The 6,703-nt window shown below is 36.4% G+C and overlaps 2 non-coding genes across 2 annotated transcripts; one reads left to right on the top strand and one right to left on the bottom strand.

The window, feature by feature from the left end:
- Positions 1-281: 281 nt before the first annotated feature.
- Positions 282-354, top strand: TRNAT-UGU (transfer RNA threonine (anticodon UGU)). Its single transcript has one exon. It is a non-coding gene; the product is annotated as a tRNA-Thr (tRNA).
- Positions 355-1,573: 1,219 nt separating this feature from the next.
- Positions 1,574-1,660, bottom strand: TRNAS-GGA (transfer RNA serine (anticodon GGA)). The gene has a single exon. It is a non-coding gene; the product is annotated as a tRNA-Ser (tRNA).
- Between the last annotated feature and the right edge of the window lie 5,043 nt (positions 1,661-6,703).

Here is a 6,703-nt window from a genome sequence, read left to right as displayed (position 1 = left end):
CCTTAGTGAAATATTAATCCTCAAATTATTAACAAATAATAAAGTCTATAATGATCGAATGAAAATACCAATAAATTCTATAATTTTATTTTTTAATATCCTATAGTTAAGCATATCAAGCTAACTTTATCTTTAAGAAGTTTTAGTATTTTTTTATTTTTATAAGTATAACTTCAAATTTAGAACTAGTTAATAGCTAAGATTAATAACTAATATCTGAGATTTTACGGATTTCCTATACTATACCTATTTCTATTTGTTACACTATTTCCGTTATGTAAGCCCACTTAGCTCAGAGGTTAGAGCATCGCATTTGTAATGCGAGGGTCATCGGTTCAAATCCGATAGTCGGCTTTTTTTTCTCTATCGATGTTCTACGAACAAGAATCTCTTTTTTTCCGAATTAAATGGAGAATCCAGGATCTTTTATGTTTTTTACCTTACAATTTTGCTAGATACAAAACAATAAAATAAATAATATATATACAAAAAAAAAAGATTTTGATGAAATTCCATTTTTTGGGGTACTTTAGTTGATTTTACTCTGTTTATCCTGTAGTTTAATTCAGTTTTAATTTCGATGTATTCTGTAATGTAAATACAATGAAATTAATTGTGTAAAATGAAATTTCAATAAAATAAAAAAAGGAGTCTTCATGTCCCGTTATCGAGGACCTCGTTTAAAAAAAATACGCCGTCTGGGAGCTTTACCAGGACTCACTAGAAAAACACCTAAATCCGGAAGTAATCTTAAAAAAAAATTCAATTCTGGGAAAAAGGAGCAATATCGTATTCGTCTTCAAGAAAAACAGAAATTGCGTTTTCATTATGGTCTGACAGAACGACAATTACTTAGATATGTACATATCGCTGGAAAAGCAAAAAGGTCAACAGGCCAGGTTTTACTACAATTACTTGAAATGCGTTTGGATAATATCCTTTTTCGATTGGGTATGGCTTCAACCATTCCTGGGGCCCGCCAATTAGTCAACCATAGACATATTTTAGTTAATGGTCGTATAGTCAATATACCAAGTTTTCGTTGCAAACCCCGAGATATTATTACTACGAAAGATAACCAAAGATCAAAAGGTCTGGTTCAAAATTATATTGCTTCATCGGACCCGGGGAAATTGCCAAAGCATTTGGCGATTGACACGTTGGAATATAAAGGACTAGTAAATAAAATCCTAGATAGGAAGTGGGTCGGTCTCAAAATAAATGAGTTGTTAGTTGTAGAATATTACTCTCGTCAGACTTGAACTTAACGAAAAAAGGAAAGGTTCATAGAATTTTCTTCCCCTTCCCCTTTCCCCGAACTAAATCGCCCTAAGACCATTACCATTAATTTGTATTTTCCCATCAACTAGCTAAAATTGATTAACCCTAGGATTAGGATCCTTTTTTCTTTTTTCCTCTATGTGTATTTTACATACCACAGTAATTTGCTATAGAGAATTTCTAATTTCTATTAAATCAAAATAAGATAATATAAGATATTATATTATTGCTGGAAAAAATTGTTATTTGATTTGATACATTGTGATCCTTAACGTTGATGAATTAAGAAAAACGGAAAGAGAGGGATTCGAACCCTCGGTAAACAAAAGTCTACATAGCAGTTCCAATGCTACGCCTTGAACCGCTCGGCCATCTCTCCTACATAACTTATTATGGAAAATAAACTGAGTGAATAGCGAGTTTTCTTATTCCTGCAGTACAGGTACAACCGCAACCACTCGGGGGTTCCATAGTTCTATTGGAAAAATTCCTTTTGATCTAAGTGGAAGGATACAGGATTTTTTACTAGAAATTGCGCTCGCTATAAAATAAAAGTTTTAATTTGGGTTTTCCCGCAACTAAAGAAAAAGAAAATGGAAGAATTCTTCTTATTGCATAATAAAATAAAGAAACCTTAGAATTCCGTTTGCATAAGATACGCTACACCATACTATCGAAATCAAAAATAGGGTATGAGACAATTAATAACTTTGAAAACACGAAATAGTTGATAACATAAGTTGTTGTTCAGAAATAGGAAAGTGGAATGAAATCCAGTCTTAGTCAAATATTTCATATCTCTTCGTGTCCAAGCAGAAGGAAAAGGATACAATTTGAGCTGAGCGGAAAATCCATATCTCTCTTATCCATTTAAAGCATATGGATTTAGAGTAGAGCATATGGATCAATCTATTTATAATTATAAGAATCGAATGTGTTTGTTTTTATGTTATTTTGTGAAGGAATGAAAACAATTCTATATAGAATGGGTTGGGAATTATGCCTAGATCCCGTGGAAATGGAAATTTCATTGATAAGACCTCCTCAATTGTAGCCAATATTTTATTGCGAATAATTCCGACAACCTCAGGAGAAAAAAAGGCATTTACTTATTATAGAGATGGTGCGATTTGACTCTTTTTTTTGCTTTTTTTTAGCCCTACCTATACCTCAGTCTTACGAAAAAGAGAGGGGGGTTGGCATAGAGAGAACCAAATTTGTAAAGCAAACAAACCCACGCTTCGGGAAGGTGAGGCGAACTAACAATTCCTTCCGTCGTGTATCCTCGATTGATGCGGCTTCAGATACTTCAATTGTAGATTTGAGTATTGAGCGAAAGGTTACACCTACAGGATATGGTATGGTATGGATTACAGGCCAATCCTACTCTATTAGTATCCGTAGGCAGCATAGGGGAGAAAAGCACTACACCTAGAAATAGGAATCAACAAGAGAAAAACTTTGTTAGAAATTACCCCTTTCCTGATCGGTATCAGGGCTGGGAAGAATGGTTGGGATAACAAACAACCATCAGGTTTGTACTTTGGATACCCCTATAACCATCAAAGATCGTTGAAGTAGCTAATTCCTCTAAATAGGAGGCGTTGAGAACAAAGAAATTATTGGAGCTATCGTTTTCCTCTAGCATTAATAGAATTCATTGGTGTTAAGAAAAACCTCTTGTGGGAAGGTTGGCTAGAGATTTCTTGGAAAAATACCAGCCCCTTTCGGTTCATAATGAGACGGGACTAATTCTATTTTGATTCTATAGATTATTTCGCTTAGTACTATTATGTACAGAAGGGAGGAGCCGTATGAGATGAAAACCTCATGTACGGTTTTGGAACGGAGATTTTTTGAATAGAATGAACGACCGTAACGGATGTTGGCTCAATCCGAAGGAAATTATGCGGAAGCTTTGCAAAATTATTATGAAGCTACGCGACTAGAAATCGATCCCTATGATCGAAGTTATATACTCTATAACATAGGCCTTATACACACAAGCAATGGAGAGCATACAAAGGCTTTGGAATATTATTTCCGGGCACTAGAACGAAACCCCTTCTTACCGCAAGCTTTTAATAATATGGCCGTGATCTGTCATTACGTGCGACTATCTCCACTATAGAAAGAAAAAAAAAAAAGAGAGGATCAAATTTTCTAGTAAATACTAGAAAAAAAGGGCTTTCTACATAGGGATCGTAAAAACAACGATTTTTCCCTATCAGCTGTAGGAAGGAAGGACACTTCACGAGAATCAAAAAACGAAGAAAGTATGGCCTATACTACTACTCTATGGATAAAGTTTCTCAAATTGATAGAGAAAGCACCGTAAAGATCAATTAGTGAGCGACTGGGTCGATACAACTAAAAAAAACTGCTTACTTATCCCATGATATGGGGCAAAATTTAGGAATCCGCTTATGTAATAGAGCCGATCCACTAAGGGATTAAGCAGCGGTGTAGTATCAGATCCCAAAGATAGTAAGTTCTTTTTTCTTTCTTATGGAAAAAAGTCTTTTTCAAGGATTCTATAGAGATTTCATATATGAAACCGGGATAGTTACCTCTCAGAAAATTTGAACGAAGGCTCTATATCTATCTATGCTTCATTCTTCTGAAGGTGGGAAAAAAGATCAAACTGATTATTGATAAAAATTAGGGTTTGAAACTTAGGTAATTAATTTCTTCTGCTTAACCCAAGAACAAATTGGATCGATTTTTGATAAATCGAATTCAGTTAAGATAGGGGAAATTCAGATAGCAATTTCTGAGCCGTATGAGGTAGGAAACTCTCAAGTACGGTTCTAAGGGAAGGAACTTCCTATTCCGACCGAGGAGAACAGGCCATTCTACAGGGTGATTCGGAAATTGCGGAAGCTTGGTTTGATCAAGCTGCTGAATATTGGAAACAAGCTATAGCGCTTACTCCGGGAAATTATATTGAAGCACAGAACTGGTTGAAGATTACGAAGCGCTTTGAATTTGAATAAGACCATGCTCCTTCTTTTTCATAAAATGGGTGGTTTGGTTGTTGATCCATTAATCAAATAAATTAGGTCGTAAGATCGAATCAAGAATTTCATTATATCCATTTCTTATACCTTCTATTTTATATGATATTTCATAAGAATAAACCATAGGGATAGGGTCTAGAATAGAAGTAATAAAGTGAATAAAAAGAGGGGGCAATCTAAATATTGCTAATATATTAGGACCATCTTATTAATAATTCTAATGAGTTATCTTGGAATTTAGAATCAAATAAAAAACCCTATATTATGCTCAAGGAAAGTAGATATAGATAGGAGCTTATGCCCTCAAAAAAAATACACTAGTTTCTTAAATTAAAAATAAAAAAGATTTTTTTCTTACGTCGAGAAATATTTGTTTTTCAAGATAAACAATGTCCGTTAGGCACCTAATCTTTATGTCATAATAGACCCGAACACTTGCCTCGGATTGACTTCAATATATAATTGCTCCAGTGAATAACTAAAAAAAAAATAGAAGGATGGTAGATAGTAAAGAAAAGAACTAATCACAATATCTATCTTTCAAAATCTATCTTTCAAAATCTATCTTTCAAAATATATATCTTTCAAAGATTCACTAAAAAGACAGTTGGCGGGTCTCTTTGTATGTCTTGTCCGGAAAGAGGAGGACTTAATGATTATTCGTTCGCCGGAACCAGAAGTAAAAATTGTTGTGGATAGGGATCCTGTAAAAACATCTTTTGAGGAATGGGCCAGACCCGGCCATTTCTCAAGAACACTAGCTAAGGGCCCTGATACTACCACTTGGATCTGGAACCTACATGCTGATGCTCACGATTTCGATAGTCATACTGGTGATTTGGAGGAGATTTCTCGAAAAGTCTTTAGTGCTCATTTCGGGCAACTTTCCATTATCTTTCTTTGGTTGAGTGGCATGTACTTTCATGGCGCCCGTTTTTCCAATTATGAAGCATGGCTAAGTGATCCTACTCACATTGGACCCAGTGCTCAGGTAGTTTGGCCTATAGTAGGGCAAGAAATATTGAATGGTGATGTAGGCGGGGGTTTCCGAGGAATCCAAATAACCTCTGGTTTTTTTCAGCTTTGGCGAGCATCTGGAATAACTAGTGAATTACAACTCTATTGTACTGCAATTGGTGCATTGATTTTTGCAGCGTTAATGCTTTTTGCTGGTTGGTTCCATTATCACAAAGCCGCTCCCAAATTGGCCTGGTTCCAAGATGTAGAATCCATGTTGAATCACCACTTAGCGGGATTATTAGGACTTGGGTCTCTTTCTTGGGCGGGGCACCAAATTCATGTATCTTTACCAATTAACCAATTTCTTGACGCTGGGGTGGATCCTAAAGAGATACCACTTCCTCATGAATTTATCTTGAATCGGGACCTTTTGGCTCAACTTTATCCTAGTTTTGCCGAAGGAGCAACCCCTTTTTTCACTTTAAATTGGTCCAAATACGCAGAATTTCTGACTTTTCGCGGAGGACTAGATCCAGTAACCGGTGGTCTCTGGCTGACCGATATTGCGCACCATCATTTAGCTATTGCTATTCTTTTCCTAATCGCAGGTCATATGTATAGGACCAATTGGGGTATTGGCCATGGACTTAAAGATATTTTGGAGGCTCACAAGGGCCCATTTACAGGACAAGGCCATAAGGGTCTTTATGAAATCTTAACAACGTCATGGCATGCTCAATTATCTCTTAACCTAGCTATGCTAGGCTCTACAACCATTGTTGTAGCTCATCATATGTATTCTATGCCTCCCTATCCATACCTAGCTACTGACTATGGTACACAACTTTCCTTGTTCACACACCACATGTGGATTGGCGGATTTCTAATAGTCGGTGCTGCTGCACATGCAGCAATTTTTATGGTAAGAGACTATGATCCAACTACTCGATACAACGATCTATTAGATCGCGTCCTTAGACACCGCGATGCAATCATATCCCACCTTAACTGGGTATGTATATTTCTAGGTTTTCACAGTTTTGGCTTGTACATTCATAATGATACCATGAGTGCTTTAGGCCGTCCACAAGATATGTTTTCGGATACTGCCATACAATTACAACCTATCTTTGCTCAATGGGTACAAAATATCCATGCTACTGCGCCTGGCGTAACAGCTCCTGGTGCAACAACAAGTACTAGCTTAACGTGGGGAGGCGGCGAGTTAGTAGCAGTAGGTGGCAAAGTGGCTTTGTTACCTATTCCATTAGGAACCGCAGATTTTTTAGTCCATCACATTCATGCATTTACCATACATGTGACTGTATTAATACTTTTGAAAGGTGTTTTATTTGCTCGGAGTTCCCGTTTGATACCCGATAAAGCAAATCTAGGTTTTCGCTTTCCTTGCGATGGGCCTGGCCGAGGGGGAACATGTCAAG

Source organism: Triticum urartu, unplaced genomic scaffold (assembly GCF_056163025.1).
Source record: "Triticum urartu cultivar PI428250 unplaced genomic scaffold, HENAU_Tu73 scaffold1062, whole genome shotgun sequence".
Lineage (NCBI taxonomy): Eukaryota > Viridiplantae > Streptophyta > Magnoliopsida > Poales > Poaceae > Triticum > Triticum urartu.
Note: the sequence above shows the minus strand (reverse complement) of the source record. Positions and strands in the feature narration are given on the sequence as shown.